The sequence below is a fragment of the Narcine bancroftii genome, chromosome 6 (genome assembly GCF_036971445.1).
Source record: "Narcine bancroftii isolate sNarBan1 chromosome 6, sNarBan1.hap1, whole genome shotgun sequence".
Lineage (NCBI taxonomy): Eukaryota > Metazoa > Chordata > Chondrichthyes > Torpediniformes > Narcinidae > Narcine > Narcine bancroftii.
Genome location: NC_091474.1, coordinates 13,104,541 through 13,131,727, shown reverse-complemented (window position 1 = coordinate 13,131,727; position 27,187 = coordinate 13,104,541). Strand labels below are relative to the sequence as shown.

General features: G+C 38.6%; 1 protein-coding gene across 25 annotated transcripts in view; it reads left to right on the top strand.

Annotated features, from left to right (window-relative positions):
• Positions 1–27,187, top strand: part of ptprt (protein tyrosine phosphatase receptor type T) — a 1,055,968-nt gene that overhangs the window by 403,857 nt on the left and 624,924 nt on the right. The gene's annotated exons all lie outside the window — the stretch shown is intronic.

Sequence of the window (27,187 nt, the reverse complement as noted above, 5' to 3'; positions counted from 1 at the left end):
ATTTTACAGTCACCACTCTTTACAGATTGGTCTTGTTTGTGATTTTCCACATACCTTTACTGTTTGATTCTACATGTGAATGATGAAAAAATGGTTTAAAAAAAAAGGATGAACCTTACCTACCACAGCACTTAATATTTCTAAGCAGAACATGGTCACTTTGTACACTTCCAAATCAAGTACTTAATGCAAATAAAATTGGGATGATTTGAATTATTGTGATTAGGTTGTTGTGGTTCAAATACGTACATACAAAATATTAACATAGAAGATAGGAGCAGGAGTAGGTCATTCGACCCTTCGAGCCTGCTCCGCCATTCAAATATTGGTGTTCTGTGCATTTGGATGATAATATTCTTCTTGAATCCAAAAAATGGCAGAGCTCAGAGGAAGATGGACATTCTCATTCATTCAGAGTTAGTTGGGCCCACACCCCTCAGTCAGTCTTCTGGTGCCCTGACTGTTGGGTCTCAAGAAGATACTGTAACAACACTGATTTACCACAGCTTACAAACAAAGAATACACTCACTCGTTCCTATCAGAACACCATGAAGTTGATTTTCTTTTATTATTCACTAGACACAACATTGCATTCTTCAACTCCCCAAACACCACCCAGCTAAACTCCTCTAACCTTTTCATGGGCACACTGCTATACAGGTGATCCTGACACTCTCACTCATCTCCTTCCGATAAGTTAGGTCCTCATCCGTGATAGCCCCCACTCCCAGCCTCTCTGCTATACAAGGAGGTGAATGATTGGAACTGTCCTGTTATGTAGCAGTGTGGAGGGCTGACTGTTCAGCCCAACCTCGTATGATTGTGCAAGACAGGCAATGTGTGGTCTAACTGGCAAGCGTGTGACTGGTGCTCTGACTGGTCTGGTGCAGAACATGGACCATTGACATACACTGGCTTCCATCTGTTGATGGAAACCGTGTTGGCTTTTCCATTCCTGTCGATCATAAAAGTCTTCAGGTGGCATTGTAAGACCTGTAAAGGACCATCGTAAATGGGCTGAAGTGGTTTGCAAGCAGCATCATGCTGGAGGGACACATGAATAAGTGATATAAATCATTCGGCACATAAACTGCAAGTGACACCTGCCACATAGGAGTAGGTTGGAGTAATCTCATGTTTTCCCGAAGATGATCATCACAACTAGCCAGATCATGGAGCATTGTGCTTGGACTCAGATTCACAAACTCACTTGGCAAGGTTAACGTAGTACCATATACTAGCTCTGCCACTGAACAGCCATGATCTGCCTTAACAGCAGTACACCCTCCAAGGACAACCACTCACTCCACGAAGATGCACCACATGCTGCCTTCAATTGCCAATGGAAACTCTCAACGAGGCTGTTGGCCTGAGGATGGTAAGCTATAGTGTGAATATGGGTAGTGCGTCTATCCATTGTGATAGTGACCGGAACACTGAAAGATGGAATCCAATGAACCATGAAAGCCCTAGCGACCATCTCCACAGAGATGTCAGTGAGGGGAATGAACTCCTGCCACCTGGTAGTCCGGTCTTCACACATGAACAGAAAAATATATCCCCAAGATGGCGGAAGCAGGCCAATCAAGTCTCTGCACTGCAATTGACAAGATATTGAACAACTGAGAGATGATCTTTGAGGAAAAGATGGCAACTGATGTGCCCATGGGCAGCAAGGATCATTGTCTGAAGGGGACGCCTTCTGGAGCATTTTTCCACTGCTCCTGTTGGAAAAGGGGTACAGGGCAGTGAGAATGCTGAACTGCTCTCACTAACCATCCAAACTTTCATATTTCTGAAATACTGTAATATTTATTTATGCATTTTTATATGTGAATCCTTGTCCTGCATAGGTATTGTTTGTCTGTATGTGTGTTATGTCTGGTTGTGTGTCTGCAGGTTTTGCACCGAGGACCAGAGAATGCTGTTTCATTGGGTTATACTTGTGCAATCAGATGAGAATAAACTTGACTTGTTGGACTACACAAAACAATTAATAGGCCAGCTAAAATTGTTCATGCTTCTCAAATCATCCAGAATTTTTTTAAAAATGAGAGTCTTTATTCTTTGCTGCAAGCCATCTCTCCTCTCCCTTGTCTCCGCCATTCTCTTTTTACTTGCTTCCAACATCAAGAATGAGGAGACTGTGGTCATTGAAACCATTTGACCAGCTGACCCACCCATTGCCTTTGTTCCACAATGATAAAGTTACAAAGTTACCCCTCGAAAAGTATTTCCTCTTCTGGCAATTCTTCACTGCATGGAATTGCAAAGGCTCAGACATTCTTCAAAAGAGATTAACAGATTTCTGGAATGTTAAGGGCATCAGGAAAGATGGGGGCGGTGGGGAGATGGAAGATCAGCCATGATGTGACTGGATGGTGGAATTTATTTCACCTGCTCTTACTAGTTATTTTAACAAACTCATTGAGGCAAGTATATTTTAAAAAAATGCAATATATGGAGTTTCAGGCTATATTTCTGCCTCTCAATCTATTCAGGTCAGGCAGAATCCAGATCTTACTTTTTCATTCAAAAGTCACCCACCACGGATCTTTTCATATCGAAAATAAGGAACCATTCAGCAGCCAGATTTGGAATCAGAAGAGTGAGCAAAGAGGGCAAGGACAATAGTCTTATTAAACTTTCCAATCAATCTAATGGGTGGAGAGGAATAGAGGCCTTCCCTTTGGATCTCCTCGACCTGACCCTCAACCATCTTCCTTGCAGAAGATTTTCCTTTCAAATATTTCAGTGCAAAGTTAAGCTCAAGTCCCGAGGAATGTGAGATTTCCATCATTCTGAGCTATTCCACAAGCACTGGTCTGGAGAAAGAGACAGCTCAATCAAATGCTGATGAGACCTCGGAGCGAAAGTGGCTTCCTTTCCCATTTGAGGGTTCAAAGTTCAAGGTCAAAGTTCAGATTTATTGTCAGAGTACAAATATGATGTAGAATGTATCCGTACAGTACAGGCTCTTCAGCACCAATGTTGTGCTGACCTACAGTAAGTGTACCAAAAACCTTCAAAGAAAACAAAACCCTCCCTATCTCATAACCCTTTATTTATTTCATCCATATGCCAGTCTCTTAAATGCACCTATCATTCTAGCCACCACCACCCATGGCAATGTATTCAGGCACCCACAACTCTTTGTGTATTTAAAAAAAAACTTAGCCCCTAAACTTTCCTCCCTTCACTGACAGATGTTCTCAGGTATTTGCTACTCCCATCCTGGGATAAAGGTGCCCGCTGTCCACCTTACCTATGCCTCTCATCATTTTGTAGACTTCTATGGAGTAACTTAAATGTTTGTGTAACATCACATACACCCCTGAGGTTCTTTTTCCTGTGTGCCTGGCAGAATTTATACTTAACGGCTGTGCAAAAAAAACTATACTCAAGAAAAGATACTTGCACAAAAGAAAGAAATGTTAACGAGGAAGTAAAAATAAAATAAACCCTGCCATACAAAAAAAAATTCAATAATGAATAATGTGCCAAGAAGAAGTCCTTGTATGAGACTCTTGAGTTTGTTGTTTTGGAGACTGATGGTAAGGGTGATGGGGTGTAGCAACTGTTCCTGAACCTGGTGATTTGAATCTAGTAGACTCCTGGCTAATTTGAGGAATATCTGTTCCAAGTTCAAATTAGTACTTGTAGAATTCTTAAAAGATGAGCTTTAGAATACTTCAGTTGCTTGATCTTTTATCAAAATTTTGTAAAAGTTTAACTTTTCTAAGTGCAATTATATTTATAATGTGATATATAGAAAGCCATGAACAACTCAATAACATTTTTTTAACTGTTGAAGAAAGGAAACAAAATAAGGTGTCAATATGCAAGCACAATGAATGCCATCTGTTGCAAATTATCTTTGAGTTAGAATGTACTGTATAATTCACTATAAATGACTTTTCAGTTGCAAGTATATTACTCAAATTGATCTTGACATTCTCAAATAGAAATGTAATTTATTGTTGCTCAGGGAATCCTTTCTCCTTCATTCAGGATGAGGAATTTGTGACATTGATTCCCTTTTTCATCCTTTTAGAGGCACAAGTAAGTATTTTAAAATTTGAGAGATGGTTCATGATGGCAGTAATCCATATACTGTTCCTTAACTTCTGTGCAATCGATAAAGTTTTCAGCTTGTGGGTGAGATTGTGAATAAAGAGAAGACAGAGTGAAAACTTCAGTAAAACTAGGTCAGAACAAACAGTTTTATACTTCAGTGTTAAAATGAATATAAAGAGGAATCAGTTGTTTACAGTGGCACATAATGTCTCTTCCTATTATCACTTCTTTTTAATCCGGTGTGTGTGTGTGGGAGCCCCAAAATGTTCATCTGAAATAACTTTGAATTTGGAAAAAACGCTGCAACAATAACATAATCTTGAGTTTGATATTGCATTTGCCAGTTCATCAAACAGGCAGCATATGTGTGGTGAAGAAAGGAGCTGATCCACTCTGGAGTATTAAAAAACGTGAGAGGTGCGGAGAGAGAGAGAGAGAGAGAGAAAAGGAGTAGAAAAGGAGAGAAAAGTTAAAAAGCAGGGAAGTGAGAGACCAGGGGTGGTGGGGGGGAGGAGGAGGGGGGGAAGGGGTGTGGAAACAAGTAAATTTAAAGGCAAAAAAAAAGGAAATAAATCAAAATCATTGAGAATGGATGAATCATGGAAGGTGTCGCAAGTGAGTAGGGCAAAAGGGAAAAAAAGAAAAAAGACTAAACAGAAGAAAAGGAAGGAGAGAAATTGAGGAACAGGAGTGAAAATTGAAAACAAGGCAACAGAGAGAGATGGAGAAAGTAAGTCATGTCTTCTCAGTTCTCTTTAGCTATCTTCTCTCTCTTTCTTCTATTTCCCACTCCGAGTAGATTTTTATTTCCACTTTCCCTCTTTGCCTGCCATTCTCTTGTATCTTTCTTCCTTCTCCTCGCATCATTCTATCTGAGCACTATTCTCCTCCCCCTGAACTCCTTCTCAAGAAATAGCATTTTCAATATCATTATTGTTCCATTACTGTTGAAGCGTGCAGTTAAAATATAATTAAGTCATGATTATTTTGAACAACTGCAGTTTCAATGGTGTATTGTTATACAATAGATGTTAATGATCAACATGGCAAATAATAAATCTTTCTTTCAAAATTAATTTAATCATCTATTTAAAATTCTCTATTTTCCATATTTCAATACTATTTCACATCAATGTAAGTTTTCAAAATGTATTTTCAGGTCACAGCAGAATTTACTAAAAGTTGAATGTTTTCTTTAAGAAATAAAGCTTACATTTGGCCTCAGAAAGTGGTTCCCAGTATAGACCACGGTTATTCATAAAAAATGGTACAATATAGTTGAGTATATAGGTTAAAGCAGATGTTCAAAAATGTTAATATACTTTGCCTGAAGAGATCATTTTACTTTGACATATCCCTACTACTTGATTCAGAAAGTATCATCTCACATCTGTTTACTTATGTCAATTCATGGGAGTCCACACGTCAGAGGATCTCTCCTGGAGCCAATGTATTGAGACATCATTGAAGAAGACACACCAATGCCTCTACTTTCTAAGTAGATTTGATACTCTATCAAATGTCTACAGGTGCACTTTGTGCTGACTGGTTGCATCATGCTCTAGTTTAGAAGCCTGCAGAGAGTGGCAAACCTAGCTAAGTCCAACATTGGAAGCATCCATGAGATACGATGCCACAAGAAGGCAGCCAACATCATAATGGATCTCATTACTCTCGTTACAATCTCTTCTCACTGCTACTTTCAGGGAGAAGGGATAGAAGCCTGAAGTCCAGCACATCTGGGGTCAAGAACAATGTTTTTCCCATCTGCAATGAAGCTTTTGAGCTTCGGTGTAGTATAGTCATAACCATAAACTACTGTGGGAGCACCAAAAGATCTGTCTGCATGACCAAACTTTTACTTTTTAACTTGTGCAACTGCAATTATGAATATTTATCTATCTATCTCTCCTTTCATATTTTGTTGTCTTGGGAAACTATAGTATTGATTTATACCATAAATAGTTGGTGCACCTTATTGTCTTAATGTTGTAGTTGGTGTATGGCTGCAGCAAATAAGAATTTCAGTGTGTCTGCTCATTTAAACTTAGATACATGACAAAAAACTCATACATTTTGAGACATTCTGAAAAGGATGTCAAAAGTGCCACAGAAGTGTTGTCTCTCTTTGTCCATTCGATAGATCTCAATCAATATTTACTAGTTCCCTGAGAGAGAAAAAATAAGCAGGATTGGTTGCTTCCATATCCTGCATTTTACTTCCTCTGGTTTCTGTAACATTTTCCCAGTGTACGTTTTGGTTAACTGCATCCAAATTTGACATGCATTCTCTACATAGTAAATAAAATACATCATTCTTACAATGTTATTTCACAATAATCAACCATCTCAATTTTTCTCAATGATTAATGGAAATACAAAAGTAAGCATCTTAAGCCTCTCAACATTATTACATGAAATCATGTAATCCATAGTTGTCTTACAAATCTTTAAATTGCTGATGTGTAAATTACATAAGTTTCATGATGAATTAATGCATACAAAACAATTGTTTCTCAGTTTCTTTCCACATTTTATATGTATATTAAATTAGAAATTGGAGACCAATAGGGCCCAAGGCTGCCATTTCCTTTCTATTCCCACAACTGGCAATTAAATCAATGCACAAGAAATGGGTAAAATTTCCTTCTAATGAATGTTTACAACATTATGTAGACATTACAATATGGCATTTATTTGTAATTCTGTGAAAAATCCAAAGTACAAGGAATTATCTTGCTGTTCATAATATGACAAGCTAGCTAGAAACAGAATGCAATGCATATGAACTTGATTTGCTAATACAATTATTCTCTATTTCAATTATTCTCTATTTCGCACAATGGGTTGGAGAATTAGTTTAAAATTATGGATATCTCTGACAATTTTATACATTCAGTCTAAATCAGTGGTTTTCAAACTACCTACCTAAACTCACATTCTGCCGTAAGCAATCACTATGCTATTATGTGCTCTGTGATTAGTAAGGGATTGCTTAAGGTGGCGTGTGAGTGGAATGAAAAAGTTTGAAAACCACTGGTTTAATCGTATCCAATTGACTCATTATGTGCACCATTTCATAGGAAATAGGCCAAAGACAATTTTTCTCAAGCAAAATATTTCAATAACAATTGGGTCCAGAGCAGTGGTTCTCAACCTTCCCTTCCCACTCACATATCACCTGAACCAATCCCTTACCAATCACAGAGCACATAGCATAGGGATTACTTAAAGTGGAATGTGAGTTTAGGGGGCAGTTTGAAAACCACTGGTCTAAATAATTACAACATGTAATCACTGACAGTTTAGCCAACATTTTAGTATGATGGCTATTCAATTTTTATTCTGTAAGTTTAAGCAATGTTATTGCAAAAGAAAATCATTTTCATGTTTATTATCATTTGTACTGAGGTACAGTGAGAAATCTTATTGTGTGAATAGTCCAGGTATTGAACCCATAAATTGCCCAGCACACAGAGAGAGATCAGTTATTATATGTAAAATTTATTTAGCATTCGAACGATGCTGAAAATAAACTTGAAATTGGTGGCAGGTCATCTCATACCTGTGAATCATTTTCCCAATTGGTGGTGGTGGTGGGGGGGGGGGGGGGGGGTAAAGACTGTGTCCAGGGTGAGATGAATCTTTAATATGTTGGCTGGCTGGGGGGTTGAAGTGGACCTGCAATCGCTTGACAAACTAACACAAACACAGCTGCTAAATGCTTTATTTTTGCTTTGCAAAGCATGAGAACTTTGTTACAACAAAAGGCACTGCCACCTGCAGTTAATCTCACCATAAGGGCATCTGCCTCATGGCTCAAAGGTTGCACATTTGTACAGCCATCCAGGACATTCAAACAGACTTCTCCCTATAAGCACGTGTTCCTTAGAATTCTCTTGGGATACGTTAATCAGTTTCTTGTCCCTTAGCCAATGGTTAATAGTCTTTTACTGTCCAAGCCAAATATGGAGATGTTATTTTTCAACCTTGCTGAAGGATCATGAAATGATCTCTGCAATATTATTTTGGTTACTACCTTAAAACTTGCATTCTCAGGGGTGAAGGGAATCTTTTAATATTTTGTCTGCATTTCCAAGGCTGCAGGATGTATAGATAGAGTTAATGGAGGGAAGGTGAGATAAAGTGGGAAATGATCAGTTCACAGTAAAAATATATTGAGCAGTTGATGTGAGGATGGCCTGAGTGAACCTGATTCAGTTTTGGGGTTCAGGTTTAGTTTAACACCTAACAATTTTTTTAAAAATCAAGAAAAGCATGTGAGGCAAAACAAGATACTGTGGTGGATGAACGTTTATGCTCATACGCCATCATGTTGAAGAGTTAGGAATAACGAGGCCACACCTGAAGTTGTTGGCCAGAGAAGAATAGAAGCATTTATTGACGTGCTGTCAGGCTTAATATAGACACACAACACGTAACTTGATGTCATGACATCTGAGGTTCGAACATTGAGTAGGCCAGGGCTTCTCAGTAGACCTGCAGGTTCTGCTGAATCACTAGGCCTCGTGGCTGTAATGGCTAATTGCCAGTAGATAGGAGGATGTTGTGTCCAGCCGTCACAAGACGGGAGCTGTTAGCGCTGGTTCTGCCCACTCCCTCCAAGCGTTCTGCTACACTACAATTAATAATATTGACCAATTCTATCAATTTTTATGCTTTGCCAACCAGGAAAGTTAAAACTCAAACTAGATGTGGAACAGGTTAAATTTCCTTCAGTTTTCCATTAGAGATTTAGACCATGAGAGTGTATGGAAATCAACCATCTTTTTTTTAAATGTAAGAATGCATGAGTATGTGAATCATTTATGTTGTCATTTCGGCACAGTTCAAATTAAATTGGCACCAGATAAAAAGCAAAATGGATTTCTGAGAGCAGAAGTGAATTCATTGCCAAAAAGAATGCTGAACACATCAAAACAATGGAGAATTTGAAGTGCAAAGTTTAAGACAAATGCAAATGTTCAGTAAAATAGGAGGAGAGATAGTTTTCTTGGTTTGGTTGAATTCTAAAGGGTATCTGTAGATGTCCATACCATGCACTCAACCTCACCAACAGATAGTTAAATCACATTTTTATTGAAATAAACACCAGGAATCATCAACTAGAAAAGCAATAGCCTAAAGAATGTTCAAGGTCCAAGTAGAATGACCATTCTTCATAAATTGTCTATGCTATGCAGTAGATCGAAAAGCTTTGCACATTTTGAAATAATTAGCCAAAAACAAACAGATGTTATATCTAAAGGGTGATATGTATTCTTGAAGAATATGTCCTTAATGAGGAGGATTAATTTATAAACATATGGATTAGGAGCAGGGGTAGGCCACTGATTCTTCAAGCCTGTTCTGCTATTTCATTAGAATGTAGCCGATCTGATTGTGGCCCGCGACACCATAGTTCCTTCGACCATTGGGTAACTTTCGCTGCCTTGTATATCAAGCATCCACCCATTTCTGCCTTAAAATATTGAAAGGATCAGCTTTAACCCCTCTTTTTCTGAAAAGATTTCCAAAAATTTGTGTATCACAGAGTAAAAAAAACCTTATCCATGTTGTAAAAGGGTCTATAAAACTTTCTTAACTTAGGGAATTAATAGTGTACTCTGTATTGCCGGATATGGTTTAATCTTCTGTAAATGCTTTGCATTGTTTGCATTCTGTTAACCTTCATCTGCAAACCAATACAAGAACATCTGAATCCCTCTGCATTTTACATTTTTCCACATAATATACCATTTGCCATATCTTTTCTACACTTAACCCATCTCTTTGCAGCCTCCTTTTATCTTCTTCACCACTCATTTTCCATACTTTTTTGTATCTTCAGCAAATTTGGCAGTCATACTGTATATTTGGTGCCTTCATCCCAGTCATTTAAATAACTTGTTAAAATAAAAATGAGACACTATACTGATCTATGTGACACACCACCATTTCATCTTTTTTTCCTGTCAGCCAGCAAACCTGTCTCCACAGCAATATGAAACAACCCACACCTGCTCTTTCCCTCAATAATCTTTGATGTGATGCTTTAGTACAGTGAGTGAAGTAAAAACATAGAAATGCTGGAGGATCTCATCAGGTCTGGCAGCGTCCATAGGAGGGAAGACAAGTCTCCTGGGCCTGATGGGCTGCATCCCAGGGTGCTGAGAGAGGTTGCTCTGGAAATTGTGGAAGCACTGGTCGACATTTTCCAAAGTTCTTTAGATTCAGGGCAAGTGCCTGCAGACTGGAGAGTGGCTGATGTGGTACCACTTTTTAAGAAGGGAGGGAGAGAGAATACAGGAAATTATAGACCGGTCAGCCTGATGTCGGTGGTGGGGAAGATATTGGAATCATCATTAGAAGAGAAATAACAGAACACTTAGGAAGGAATAATAGTATCGGTGCTGGTCAGCATGGGTTCCTTAAAGGAAAATCTTGCTTGACTAATCTCCTGGAATTTTTCAAGGGCGTAACAATGAGGGTGGACTCGGGAGAGCCAGTGGACGTGGTGTACTTGGACTTCCAGAAACCCTTTGATAAGGTCCCACACAGGAGGCTATTAGGCAAAATCAAGGAGCATGGTATCGGGGGTAGGGTGCTGTTGTGGATAGATAGTTGGTTGAGAAATAGGAAACAAAGGGTTAGGATAAACGGGTCATTTTCTGGATGGCAGAATGTGATGAGTGGGATCCCGCAAAGATCGGTGTTGGGTCCTCAGTTGTTTATCATTTATGTAAATTATTTGGATGAGGGGATTAATAACTAAATATGCAAATTCGCAGATGGCACTAAACTATGTGGTAGTGTGAGGAGGATGTCAGGAAATTGCAGGGGGAGTTGGACAGGTTAGGAGTGGGAAGAGAAATGGCAGATGAAGTTTAATGTGAGTAAATGCGAGGTTGTCCATTTTGGAGGCAGGAAGAAATGAGCAGAGTATTATTTAAATACAGTTAAGCTAGGGAGTGGGGTAATGCAAAGGGATCTGGGTGTACTTGTTCACCAGTCATTGAAAACTAGCATGCAGGTTCAGCAAGCGGTGAGGAAGGTGAACGGTATGTTGGCTTTCATAAAGAGAGGATTGGAATATAGGAGTAGAGAAGCCCTCTTCCTGTTGTACAGGGCCCTGGTAAGACCTCACCTGGAGTATTGGTCCCCATATTTAAGAAAGGACATGCTATAGAGATTAGTTCCTGGGATGCAGATAGGTTAGGAAGACTTGGATTATATGCGATGGAGTTTAGAAGGATGAGAAGAGACATGATTGAGGTATTTAGGATTATCAAAGGGCTTGACAGGGTGAAATCAAGAGTACATGTTCCCAATGATGGGAGAGACTAGGACTAGAGGGCATAGTTTAAGAATACAGGGAAGGTCATTTAAGACAGAAATGAGGAGAATTTTTTTTTTACCCAGAGAGTTGTGGATCTGTGGAATGCATTGCCCCAGAGGGTAGTAGAGGTGGATTCGCTGGATAGATTTAAGAGAGAGTTGGATAAGGCTCTTGTGGGCAGGGGAGTTAAGGGTTATGGGGATAAGGCTGGGATTAGTTATTGAAAGAGAAAAATCAGCCATGATCCGATAAATGGCGGGGCTGGCTCGACAGGCCAATTGGCCTACTTTAGCACCTATTGTCCATTGTCATAACCAACTTCATATCTCAGTCCCTAAAATTGGTTATCTACCTTTCCCTCCTCTGAATGCTGCAAGACCTGTTGAGTTCCTCTAGCAATTTGTGCTTTTACTAAAATCACAGCTTCTGTAGACTAGCGCTCTTCTTTCAGTATACCGAGTGTAGTTACTTCCTTATGTTCTCAGGAAGATTTATGGCAGCTAATCTTAGGAACTATTCATATTGGACACAGCATAGGGTGTATTTCTTGAAGCTAGGTCCTGATCAGCCTGAGTAAACTCTGAGAAGCAAGCATGATTTTCTGTCATGAGAGAAGGCAATATGAAGCAAAGGACATCTAGAAGTTACTCAGCACACCGATTTCTATTGTTGAATTGCTCTCGACTTTGTAGCCTGTCCCCTCGTGAGTGTGAAGGCACTGACTGGTGCCGAATACTTCTTACCTAGGTTACTGCTGCAGTTTCCAAACAAGCTGCATTTTGCTCCAGTGATTCCCGCATCAAAGGTTTCCTGAAAAAATACAGTTTTCCTATGGTTAGATCAATTGCTGTGTTAACAACAGGTGTTTTGAACAGAAGCACTCTGGGTTGTTGGCAATATAAGGAAATGATTTAATGGTAGTGTTGCCAATAAAATAACCAAGTGCTGCAAAATGTTTGATTAATTATTTTAAAAAAAAATGCTGCCTTAATATCTATTCTCCAGCATGGCCTGCTTAATAGGCTATACACAAGGATCAAATTATGATTAAAAATTAAAGAGAAACTCTTTGCCAGGTAATTATTGAGACTAAAGGAGGTTCAGTTGTACTGCCTCATTTCTGGAGTTCAAATCAATAATCTGAAAATTAGACCCGCGTTTGCGCAGGTCATGCTTGGAAATGTTTCCCACAGAATCCGAGTCCGTGGTTAGAATTGATCCAAGAATATTATAATACTAATCTACTCCCCCAGTTAATTTTTTGTACTCAAGAAAATGTATCACAATTAATATTTTACTCAAGCAGATGGAATCAAACTCCGAGCTTTTCTATGAATGTTAAATTCAAGTTAAATAGATTTAAATTAACGGAAATAGATATTCCAGTAGTCCATTGATTGTGGAAATTAAATTGAAGACTTAACAGTTAAGTGTTAAATTCTTTGTAATATTATTCCCATTACATTCAATTTTCATACATTAATCTGGAACTAAATAGCAAGGAAACAGAATGAGTAAAGTAGGATCATTGCAAATGTTCTGAATAGACCCAATCAATGTGTTGAAACACATTTATTTCAGTACTGCTTCACAATTTGAGAAATACATTGAACATTGAACACCATTTCATTAGAACACTGTGAGCAGCCAATGGGTTTTAACAAGCCAATTATTCTTAGATGTTATTATCAGTGAAAAAGTTTTCTTTTACTATAAAATGAAATAGACAAGTGAAAGTGCAGCACAATTTCTTTTTTTCAGGTCATTTATAAAGAATACCCAGTTTCTTGTTAACTGAATGCTAATAGATTGGCAAATTAAAGCCTCCACAACTTTAGATTGGGTAAAATAATTTTGAAATCATCTTTCTAAGAGTGTAATCCTATGATTTTGCTTCCATCTATTTCTGAAATAAATCTAATTGCATCAGGTCTTGTCAAGATTCTAAAGATATGAATTATCCACTTCAATATGAGATTGACTATCACTTTAAATCTTGGATTGTAAACCGTTTCCACAAGCTGCAGAAAATACACAGGTTGCTTCTAAAAAGATCAACTTCCTGGATCCATTGCACTGGAAGTAACTTCTGATGAAGATTTACAATTAAAAATGTTGGTCAGAAAGTTTCTCAAAACTTTTGTTTACAATGGCCTGACAATTTGAGAAAATATGTATCATCTTTAAGGGGAGGAAATTAACTATAATTTTTTGGCCATCAATTTTTCCTCTGTTTTGACAGTAAGAAATGGATGGGAACTGGTGATTCTCGCACGTCAGCTATCCCACTGATACCCAAGGCCAATCTGATGCTGACTGGCATGGGGACACCAATTGCCCTGAAGGAAAATCCCTGCAAAAAGTAGTGGACACAGCCCAGGACATCACAGGCAAAACCCTCAAGAGTCAGTCATCAGAGAGCAGCAGCAACCATCAAGGATCCACATCACCCAGAATACACTCTGTTATTACTGCTACCATCAGGAAAGAGGTGTAGGTCCCTCAAGATGTGCACCACCAGGTTCAGGAACAGCTGCACCATCAGACCCCTCAACAACAAACTCAGAGACCCATTTAAGGACTCTTACTTTTGCACTTCATTGATTTTTTTTTCTCTCTCATTTTGTTTACGTTTCTTTATTTGTTCACACTTTCTTGAGTACAGCTTTTTTGCACTACTTCCAAGTGGTAAATCTTCCTCACCTGCAGGAAAAAAGAATCTTTGGGTTGTATGAGATGTCATGTATGTACCCTGACAGTAAACCTGAATCTGAACTTAGTTAAGAGACACGGAGACTGTCATTGCAGGTGTCTGGATGAAGGTGACCATTCTTCTTCTCCCACTGATCCTGCATGATCCACTGAGTTCCCCTGGCAGATTGTTTTTTGATGCAGTTGTTCAAAAGTTATGCAAACAGGCCAAGCATCATACATCTCTCCTTAGTGTGTAATCCTGATGATGTTTACAGATTATTCTCTCTTACAAGTATTCAGTGGCATGTTACCCCTTCCAAATTACCAAGCAAAGAGTGGCCTTCGCACTTATCTATTATGGGCTCCCATCGAGGACTGACAAACCTAGCTTGTTCAATGGCCCGAGTTCACAGTCAGTAGCAGTAAAATGAGACTGGAAGATAATTTACTGAAGCATCTTGGCTGTCCTTCTGGAAATGCAGAGCCATTACTTGATTTCTTTCCCCACCATCCATTTGTTCTTACATACAGTATTTGAACATCAGATTGGAGCCAAATTTGAAGGTTGATTTTTAAAGAGAGCACGCCAACTCGGAATCACATTTTGGTCAACTTTTGTGAGGGGGAGGGGAATAAAAGGCCAACTCTGTAAGAAGAGAATGAAAGACAGAACCTGGGGGATCCTGACTAACCTGATTCACTGACCAAGCTGGGGATTGGACAACCTGAAGACATTTGACCAAATTTTCAGGGAGCAGAAAAGCAAGGCTGTGATTCCACCACCGGAAACGAGATCTTTTCTTTACCATTATGCTCATCAGGAAATATAATAGCCTTAAGCAGAATTGTGGTCTAATTTACATTGTTGTCTTTGGCACCAACGCTGATGGATATTATTAAAATAAAGTTCTAAAAGTCAGAGTTCAAAATTGGATCTCTCTATCAATAGATGATGTATCTCATCATCAATCTATGCCAGCTAGGGGAGGAGTCACGTGATGGAGTAGTGGCTGGACGGTGAACTCCAGCCCTCTCCAGAAAAGTCGGGAAAAACAAAGGAAAACACAAAGGCACAGAAATAAAAGTTACAGAAAAGTGAGTATAAAGGTGGAAAGAAGATGGCGACAAAAAAAGAAAAATCGAAAGCAACGGTAAGAAGAGAGGAAGAGAAGACAAAGGAGGAAAAAGGTGAAGGCCTTACCTGTCCGAAGAGGCCCGCTGCGGAGAGAGAAACCCGCTCCCTCAGGTCGGTAAATAATGGACTACAAAAATGGTTCGCAGAGCCGAGTAAAAGTGCGAATGAAAAAAAACACACCGACGGGAGGGGGGACCAGCTGGGGAGTCGATCTCCACAGCCGGCAACGACAGCTGCAGAACACCTGCAGCAAGAAGAGACCACAGAAGACAATAGAAACAAGAAAGAAGAGGAGAAAAGGGCAACAAAGAAACAACAGATGGTCAACCCAGAGGAAGAAGAAGAGGAAGAGTATGGTGAAATAGAAGAAGAAAAGAAAGGCAAGGTAAAGGATATACTTGCTCTTATTAAAGGATACATGGAGTCATTTAAAGAATGGCAAACACAGGAATTTAAGGATTTAAGAAAAAGAATAAACAACACAGAAGAGAAAATGAATAAAATAGAGATGACCTTAACAGAAATGGGAAAGAAAATGGACAAGATGGAAGAGCGGGCAGTAGCAGCAGAAATGGAGGTAGAAGACTTAAAAAAGAAATTGGAGGAATCTAATAAAAAAACTAAAGAGACACAAGAACTACTAGCTCAAAAAATAGATACAATGGAAAATTATAACAGGAGAAATAACATAAAGATAGTGGGCCTTAAGGAAGATGAAGAAGGCAAGAATATGAGAGAGTTTATAAAAGAGTGGATCCCTAAGACCCTAGGATGTCCAGAACTACAGCAAGAAATGGAAATAGAAATGGCACATAGAGTATTGGCCTCTAAACCACAACCACAACAAAAACCAAGATCTATTGTAGTAAAATTCCTAAGATATACTACAAGAGAAAAGGTACTGGAGAAGACAATGGAAAAAGTAAGAGAGGGCAACAAACCACTGGAGTATAAAGGGCAAAAAATCTTCATTTATCCAGATATAAGTTTTGAACTCCTAAAGAAGAGAAAAGAGTTCAATACAGCAAAGGCGATTTCATGGAAGAAAGGGTATAAATTTATACTAAAGCATCCAGCGGTATTGAAAATATTTATTCCAGGACAACAAAACAGACTATTCTCGGATCCAGAAGAAGCACGAAAATTTGCAGAACAATTACAAAAATAGACTGAGGGAGGAAGACGGGTAATGAGAGTAAAAATGATCACGATTGATATGTATGCGGGTAAAGAGGTATAAGAGTGAATAGAGACAATGTGCATACGTGAATGTATCTGTACTTAGAGGAAAATATAGATAGTATAGACAAGAATTAATAAGGGAAGGTAATGGAATAGAGAGAATAAGGAGGGAATTAAAAGAGTGACCTTTGTGACATATGAAAAGTGAAATCTTTTCTGGGGGGGGCGGGGTGAGGGGAAATAGCGGTCACTGCAAAATCAGTTGACGCTTGCGAGTGGATTCACAAATCCAAATGGAGAGGGGAGATGTGGTTGTCCGACAAGGGATAAAGGACAACTCAGGAGGGGAAGGGGAGATTGGGGATAAATAAGATAGAAATAGGAGAATAAGGAAAATGTTGGATGTTGTAGGAATGTTGTCTTATAAAGAGTTGAAAATAAGAAAACAGAAATTGAAAAGGAGGAAAGGTAATGATGGAAAAACGGAAAGAGAAGATAAACAAAATATAAAAGGGCTACGCTGAACTATATGACTTTAAATATTAATGGAATACATAACCAAATTAAAAGGAAGAAACTACTAAATTTAAATGAATAAATGTATTCCATTAGAAAAAATAACATATAGGTTAAGAAATAATATTGAAATATTCGAACAAGTATAGGAGCCTTACATTAAACACAATAGCGAAAACCTACCGGGGTCAAACATTACCTAAGTTGATGGAAGGAGAAGGAAAGAAAAGAATGGACTCAGTAGAATTTCTGGTGTATTTTTGTTGAATGACAACATTGTCTGACTGGCTTAATGCAACCTTGATTGTATACCTAAAATGGATGAGAGGGGGGGGGGGTGGGGGGGTGGCTTGGGAGGAGGGAGGGGGGGGGAGAAAAAGTCACTGTATATGTGTGAAAAAGAAATAGTGTATATCATGGCTAATGTGATTTATGGTGTGAAAAATAAAAAAATTTTTAAAAAAATCTATGCCAGCTGATGAGCTTTACGTAGAACGTAGAACATGGAAGTGTTCAGTGCAGCACAGGAACCAAGAACTCGATGCTGAATGTTATGCCAAATTAAACTAATCTCTGCTGTTTGCACCAGTCAAATATTCCTCTGTTCCGTACATAGTCATGTGTCTATATTGAAGCTTCTTAAACATTAAGTATTTGACATTTAACCTGGGGGGGAGGGGGGAAGTGTTTTGCTTGTTATCTGGCTTTCTCATCCTGCAATGGCCAGGATTACATATGATGGTTTAGGGCTTTAGGTCCTGATGAAAAGCTTACTCTGTTTCTATTCCCACAGAAGCTGCCTGACCTGGGTATTTTGAGATTTTTCTATTTTTGCCACCTACTATTCTTTACATTCAGTATGACTGGGGGAGACTTGGCAGTGCAGCCAACGTGCTGTGAAATCCTTTGCTTTCACTTCATGCTGTTCAGACATCCTGAGAAATGGTCAATTAGCACCCTGGAAACCAGATTTTATGTAGTCGCCTTAGCTTATACCCTGTTAATGATTACAGGTTTTCACATAAAATAACATGGAATTTTAGCCCATTGCTTTCAGTTCACATCCAGATCAGGATTGCTGTAAAACCCACAGTAATGCTTGGATAGAAGGCTGTGTGCAAGTGACATTTAAAGACATGGATGATTAAAGGGAGATGTCACTACTGGGGGATGTCTTTGAAGTGCTATGTGTGGATCTCAAACAGCCATTCTAAAATCAAGGGGAAAAAAAAGTTATAGGAATGAAACTTCAATTGCAGCAAACCAAATGATACTGAGTTGGTTTGCTTTCTTTAATGCATTATCACAGATAATGTGACATTCCATGGAATGTTTCTGAAGTTGAATCCAGAAGGAGGTAACAGAGTTCTACAAGCCTTAACGGTGTTAGAGGGACCGTTTAATTTCTGGAAAGTTGAATATGAATAATTTCAAAAAAATCTTAACATGAATCCAGTGCCAAAATTGATATGGTCACCATGATCTACAGCTCTAAGTGCTCATAGGAATGAACTTGTAAATTTGAGGTCTAAGACAGCTCGCCCTTACCCAACATATCCCATTTACCTCACAACCCTGCCTTTGGACCAAAGTACAGGGAAACCAAGTGCCTGTAGATGCTGAGGTTCTACCCTTCCCAGGTGTTGCAAAGAAAGAGCCACACAATGTTCCAGTCAGGTGGACTTAGATAAACTACATATCCTTTATAGAAAAGTTCTTCACGCCCAACACATTGGGCCAGAACACTGACAGGCAGCGATCAGCGTAGAACAACGCATGGGCCAAGGCATCAGTGGATATGTGGGGTAGATTTCTGAGGAGACTGTCAAAATCATCCAGCTTAATGCCTTTATCAGAGAACTCACCAACAAGTTCCAAGACCTCTCTTCTCTAGAGGTGAGCAGAGCTCTGCTGGTAATTTTGTTGATGTATGATCAGACTATTAGTCTCAGTGCACATTATCAATCCAGTGAATGATGCTCTGACTCAGCCTGAAGCTTGGAGGGTTTCTAGTGCAGCAAGCTGACTGCAAGAGAATGCTGCAGATTGTATGGGCTAAAACTCATTGCACCCAATACAAAGTCTCTGTGGGGAAGGACCACAGTGATCAGTCCTACAATTGGATAATGAGGAGCTGACAATGACGGGGAAATCCCTTGCACAATGAAATGGTGCCTTTCTCCTGAAGGCACGTGAGTAGAATGATGCTTTTTACTTAAAATAGTTGCTGAAATTATTATGCATGGAACCGAAATGGAAAGACCAAATGACAATCCGAATACAGTCTGAATAAACACGCGCGCGGGCGGACACACACATCCGCGGGCGGACACACATGCACGGGCAGACCCAGACACGTACACACACACAGACACACACACGCGGACACTGACACATACGCGCGGACACACGCGCTGACGCGGACACACACATATATAATATATATACGGGGACACACACACACACACACGCGGATACTGACACATACGCGCGGACACACGCGCTGACGCGGACACACACATATATAATATATATACGGGGACACACACACACACACACACACACACACACATATATTATATATATACACGGACACACACATATTTTTTATATATATACACGGACACACATTTTTTATATATATATATCTATATATATAGATATATAGATATATATATATAGATATATTTTTTTTGTGTATATATATATATATATTATATTATATGTGTATGTGTGTGTATGCTAAAAAAGGACATTGTCTTTCCGTGAAAAAAATGAACAAATATCTTGTCTTTCTAATAAACATCCATAAATTCTAGTTTTGTCTTATCATTTTGATTCCTCAGAAACAGAGCATTAAAAATGACTCTTTCTCTTTAACCTTCATCCTTTATGTGGGAAACTTCAATTTGCAGTCTCTTTATAACTTTCTAAACAATTCACTTATAAAATGCTTTCCTTGTTCAATAAATTAATCAAATCGTAACCAATGAATAAAAACTAAACATTGCTTTGAGAAGATTTTATTTTTCAGTGAGAATAAACATTATATATTTAAACCCTTGGTGAAGGTAAATTTAATAATGGACTGGATTGGAATTGATCCAATCAGTGTCTTGAAATGGCTCACAGCTCAGATGCTGGCCAATTAATATAGAAGAAGTAATTTCCATTCCTTTTTATTCAACATTCTCCTTTCCTGCAGACATAGGTTTAATGAAATGTCCCATCCCACAGTAAATGCAGGTTGACAAGATTTTCATCTTCTTTGGTAACACGGATTTGATGATGATAAATTCAACATTATATTATTTATCATGTACAGTAAAATCCCTGTTATCCAGAATTCAAGCAACCAGCAGGCTCAAGAAACTGGCAAAAAATTATGGAAAATAAATTGGTAAAATAATACTGGTTTAAAATGGTGCACCTCATCGTTAATTCACCATTCACACAACATGCAATCTCAAGCAACCAGAAAAATCACTTATCTGGCATCTACCAATCCCCGTAGGTGCCGGATACCAAGGGTTTTACTGTGTTTGTATTAATTTACATTTGTCAGATATTTAAAGTTTATTCTGTGGTTAATGTATCATTCGAAAGAATTTCTCTCCTGGCTCCATAGATTATTGTTTAATTTGTTTTGGTTTAGTATCATAAAAAGCACTTTTCAAAAAATGGATCAATTTGATCAACTTCTCATAAGTTAGTATCCTTCATTCCAAGTGATCAAGCAATAATTCCACTTCAATTTGCTTCTAATTCTTTCCAATTTTCTAGTTAGTGGGAGAGTCTAGGACCAGAGGACACAGCCTCGAATAAAAGGCCATCTCTTTAGAATAAAGATGAAGAGATTTTTTCAACCAGAAGTTGGTGCATTTGTGGTTTTTGTTGCCAGACGGCTGTGAAGGCCAAGTCATTGGGTAGATTTAAAGCAGAGGTTGATAGGTTCTTGAATAGTGAGAGTGTTTAAAGTTATGGGGAGAAGGTGGCATGGTTGATGTAGCATTTAGCACAACTCCTTTACAGTAAGGTACAAGGACTGCCTAAAGAAATCTCTTGGTGCCTGCCACATTGACCACCGCCAGTGGGCTGATAACGCCTCAATCCGTGCATCTTGGCGCCTCACAGTTTGGCGGGCAGCAACCTCCTTTGAAGAAGACCGCAGAGCCCACCTCACTGACAAAAGGCAAAGGAGGAAAAACCCAACACCCAACCCCAACCAACCAATTTTCCCTTGCAACCGCTGCAATCGTGTCTGCCTGTCCCGCATCGGACTTGTCAGCCACAAACGAGCCTGCAGCTGACATGGACTTTTTACCCCCTCCATAAATCTTCGTCCGCGAAGCCAAGCCAAAGAAGAAAAGATTTACAGTGGCAGTGATCAAGACAAGGGTTCGAATCCTGCGCTGTCTGTAAGGAGTTTGTATGTTCTCTTTGTGTCTTTGTGGGTTTTTCTCAGGGACCAATTTCCTCCCACCATTCAACAATGTACCAGGGGTGCAGGTAATTGTGTGTAAATTGGGTGGCATGGACTGATGGGTTGAAATGGCCTGTTACCGTGCTTTATGTCTAAATTTAAACATTTTAAAAAGTAAGGCAAGAAAAAGGTGCTGAAAGGGTGAATACATCAGCCTGATTCAAATGCTGGACGAGGCTCAATGGGCCTAATGGCCTAATTCTGCTCCTATCTCTTCAGGTCTTGTGGTCTGAACTGTGAATGATTTGTCCACATTTAGAGCAAATGAAAGAGAAACTCACAGTTGACATTCATGTGATGTACAATCAGTAATAAAAGGTGTTATTTTAGGAGACCGTGGTACAGATGGGAATTATTTAGGTAACCTAGATTGTGCATGTCTCCAAAAAAATAAGTGTCATGCTTAAGTTAATGACTGATTCAAAAGAGCACAATTGTGCATAAGTATGGAGAGAAAGAGTTATTGGGGGAGGGACGTGGGAGAAGACTCCAGTCATATGTAGGTTTCTATACCTATTCCAGAAATTTCTTAATTGAGAAAACATAAGCATTTACAATTAAAATGTACTCTGTAGTCACTTTAGTGAAGAAACTACCATGCCATGTACAAACCTTTTCTGTCTTTGATCAAACTTTGAACAAATAGGGTTCTTGCCATCTGTTGAAACTGACTTAATTTCTATGTTAAAAAATATAATCAATGTTATACCTTGATTACATTTATTTTTCTTGTTTCATAAACAATCGATTGTTCTTTTTTCTGTTATAAAGCATGACAATAACCCTGGCTACCATACTAAAATATAATCATCTGTTCCCATTGTGGTCCTGAAAGTGAATTTACTTTGAGAAGTAAAATGCATGCTTTTCTTGTGAATATTTCTGGCATTACAGTCTGAACCATAGTATAATACCTATTTATTATTTTATCTTCAATGAATACAAGGCACATTAAAAAAAGATAAGTGATGGATCCAAAGTGATGGAGATAGAACAGTGAACCAAGGAGTTGTAGGGAGAATGATCCTTGTAGAATGCTATCATGCAGGGCAAGGTGACCCTGGTAATGGCATCTCATTGAAGGTCACAGAAATGGAATTACTTCATAAAATATGATGGTTCGAGATTCTTTTTATTGTCACATAATACAAAAAATTAAATTTGCATGATTTCTGACTTGTGGCTGTCATAAGGCAAACAAAGACTCAATATGAGCATTGTCTGGTGGTCCTAACATTAAGAGAAAGAGAAGCAAAAAGGAGTCCCTTCAGAGACACTGAGTATCTGTGGATTTGCCTCCAGTGCTCCCACACCCTCCACAGCAGCACAGACTATTGACATACCGAGTAAAGACTAGATGATATAGCAATGGAGTCTATGGCCTTGTATTAGATTTTGTTGCTAACTTAAGACATTAGATGCAAATAGCAACATCAATCAAGGAAAGTGAGGCACAGAAATGGTCCATGGGAAAATAAAAGCAGGATTGAAATTGACAAGGGCAATGAAACTTTTGAGTTCTGTGTCAGAGCAGAAAACTCCACATATGCCCAGGTGAAATGTGAGGATAGCGTATGTGTCATTGAAATGTCAAATTATGACAACATTGGCAGGCAGTTAATTGCAGAGATAGTCAGGATATGCATTTCTCATTATTTTAGACATTTCTCAGCAATGTTCAACAGATTAATCAATCATTGGAAAAAGCTACAGATACATTTCACAAATGTGTCTGTTTGCATGAGCATCAATGACTGAATTTCCTTAGTTTGTCCTCATGCTCTGCAGTTTTAAATTTGTAATCAAACAATTCATGTGTCATTAAAGTCCACATTCCAGATTTTATTCAAGATTATTTGTTTACATTTTGGTTTGATCATGTAGAAATTGCAGCACTTTTTATACATTTTCCCTTCATTTCTGTGGTGACAAAGCAATGGAAGGCCAGATTTGTCTTCCTGAAAACAAAATGGAATAAATGCAAATCAGCCATTTACTGCTTGATCAGTTGAAAGTCTTCATAAAGATGAGCTAATTATGTAACAGCAGACTCCAAGAGTTAGTAAAACATTGTCTCAACAAAGCTGGAGAAACTGTGGCTTCCAACCAGAATGTTAACTTTTCTCATTTTCAGTTCATTGCTCACTTCCAATACCAAAGGATACACGGTCAAATTGTTAAGTTAGAGTTTGAGCCCAAAAAATTCCTTTGATCCTTGCTTGACATTTCTATCTGCTCCATGTGAAGTTTAAGTCCAGGCAAATGATGTGGCCAGTCATGAGCCTAAAACAAATTGCACCCAAGCACACAAAGGTACTTGTCTTTGCAGAACTTGATGCTTAAAAATATTTTTATAATCTGTAAATAGGTTATTTGGTTTCAGTCAGTGTAAATTCATGAAAGGAATGGTACAGTATTTCAAAATTGGTCAACACTCATCACTGTGAAGTGATTTCATTGCACTGACCAAATGCCTTCTCTGGGAACATTGGTGAACATGAAAGGCCAGGCATCAGCTGCAAACAAAATTCAAGAAAGGTGATGGACAAATTTTCCTTCATCTTCACTTGTTGCATTTGTCCATTGTAGCTCTGACTGACAATTATTTCCAGCTCACAGAAATGCTGGAGGAACTCAGCCTGTCTCACTACACCCATAAGAAATAAAGAGATATTCCCAATCATTCGGAGCCTTGAGGAAGGGTCAGGCCTGAAAAATTGGTAACACTGTTTATCTTTACCTTCTATCGATGCTCTGAGACCAGCTGAATTCCTCCGGCACTTCTGTGTTTTAACTACAATCACAGCATCTGCAGACTTTCCTGTTTCACAATTATTTCTAGCTTCCTTGCAGCCCTGCAAAGGAGACCATAAACCTTCTTTTGAATGCCTTTTCTACCAAAAATGCTTGCCTGCAGTATATGAACAAGAAAGGAACTGCAGTAAACCTCCAAGCCAGGATGATACGTCACCTGCAGGGATATTGAGGGGAGTGAGGAATGATTGCTACTGTAAGTTTATGGTTGATATAGTGAATCCTTAAAAATCGTCCACTATCGCCAGAGTGCAGACCAGCCCATGATTGTTCTAACCTCTCCGAAACTTGTACAAAATTGCTTCATGTTGCATTGATATGATTTTCAGTCATGCAACCACAGTTTCTCCAGCTTTGTTGAGACAATGTTTTACTAACTCTTGGAGTCTGCTGTTACATAATTAGCTCATCTTTATGAAGACTTTCAACTGATCAAGCAGCAAATGGCTGATTTGCATTTATTCCATTTTGTTTTCAGGAAGACAAATCTGGCCTTCCTTTGCTTGGTCACCACAGAAATGAAGGGAAAATGTATAAAAAGTGCTGCAATTTCTACATGATCAAACCAAAATGTAAACAAATAATCTTGAATAAAATCTGGAATGTGGACTTTAATGACACATGAATTGTTTGATTACAAATTTAAAACTGCAGAGCATGAGGACAAACTAAGGAAAAAAAGTGTCTTTGTCTCAAACATGAAGGAGGACCCTATATATGTGGTTTGTATGTAGGATGTATTGTGTGTCTTGTATTTGCACTATGGTCTGGAGATGAGCTGTTATGCCAGGTTTTATATAAATACGTACAATCAGATGACAATAAATTGAACTTGGCACAAGTAAGCTTTTGTTTTTCTTGTTTCAAATCCTGCGACCAGAACTGCATCAAGCAGCATGTGCGGACTGCTGGACTGGGCCTACTGTCCTGGCAAGATAAACAATAAAGCTACTCTAGAGTGGAGCAAGCAGAATAAAAAGCAAAATAATTTTTTTAGACATGAACCATGATAGCAGACCCTTCCAGCCAATGAGCTTGTGCCACGCAAATACCCCAATTAACCTACAAACTCCCTTATGTTTTTGGAGGGTGAGAGAAACCCACGCAGCCAAGCGGAGAACATATAAACTCCTTATGGATAAGCAGACTTGAACCCAGGTCTTTTAATTCAATGTGGTGAGGTTCTTATCTCCAGTTACAGAATTATTGTTGAGTTCAATCTGCTGTTTATCACGCATTTAATCTAATGTAATCGTTCAAAGTGTTCGTACTGCCTTCTATAATATGCTTTTGCCTGGGCATTGAGCTATCTAGTTCTATCCATAAACTAATCCACTTCCCCCTTCTGTAAATTATTCCTCCAAATCAAGCCCTTTGTCTAGCTTTTTATCATCCATTTAAATGGAGTCCAGGAATGCAGAAGACTGCAGAAAAGGATGAACTTAGCCAAGTCCATCACAGGCACCAGCTGTGAGGCACTGCCTCAAGAAGGCAGCCAACCGTAAAGAACTCCCATCAAATAGGTCACAATCGTTTCTCACTGCTGCCTTCAGGCAGAAGGATAGAAATCTGACGTCCTGCACCTTTAGTTTCAAGAACACACTTTTTTTCAATAGCTATCATTCTTTTGAACCTCCTCGTACAACCCGAGCCATACCATTAATCCAGGACCACCAAAGATCTGTCTGCACCATTGTAGCATCATATTTTATGTGCACTAACTGGAACATTGAATGTTTCTCTATCTTTTTTCTCATTTATTATCTTTTTACTCTCTTGTGTGGTAATTAATTTTTAATTATTTTTGTTAGCTTATTGCACGTACCCGTATAGCTGTAACAGGCAAGAATTTCAGTGCTTTGTACTAATGTATATGGCAATAAACCCTCATGACCATCATTGATGTGCCTGACTTTATTTTTCACTGAACTGGTATCCTTGCACAATGTTTATCAATCAGTGAATAATTCTTGGGTCACAAGGTGACAGGTAACATTTTGGTTGCAGGCTATTGCAGCACCAAATTGACGCACCATCAATATCTCCAAAAGACTAGAAGTTATGTCAAACTGATAGGCTTTAATTAGCAATAGAATGAAGGCACGCCCATGCTGGTCGACTGTCCTGAACTGGAGAGGGGGCTGTGGGACAGTCAACTTTATTCAGCAACCTTTTTAGAGTGTTGCCAATTACATTATGGATGATGCGTCAATGAAATAATTTGAACCAAAAGGTGCTTGATAGAGTTTATCTTTCTTTAGACCACTAAATCTACTTGAATAAAAGTAGTTTAATCATTTATTTTGTGTTAAAATGAGCAGATTTTGCAACAATATTACTGTGTAATTAGATACAACAGAGATAATTGTCAGAATACAGAATTGGTACATTTGGAATGTTTGAAGTTTGATGTTAATATGTAGTTGAATGGCATTCTAATTAATTTAGCTCAAGATAAAAGAAGTGAAAAGGTGGCATCAGTTCAGGGGCTGAATACGGAATTAGGTGAATGCTCTCCTGTTACATGTTGTAATTTCCATCACTCTATGAACGTACTGTATTAATATTCTGGTGGCAACACGATGTTTCCCAAAAGGTGCTGCGGGACATCCAGAGCAAATTAGATCCATTATTCCACTTTACTTTTCCAAATGTTGAAAGTTAGAAAACTAATTCCTATCGACAGGTGTAATTAAAAATTCTACTTGCTGTCCTAATAACTATATTTTGGTTTATTATTTTAAAGATTTATGCAGAAAGCCTGGTATAATTTAGTCAATAATGAGAAAGGCAAAATACAATTAACTTGGTCTTGGATTCAAGATTTCATTACACAGTTCTGATGGTCGTTTATTAATGAAATTAATCAACAGAGCCAATGGGGAGGTTGATAAGAGAAAATTGTACCTTTTAAATATTCATTCATATTGACTGTGGTGGTAAAGC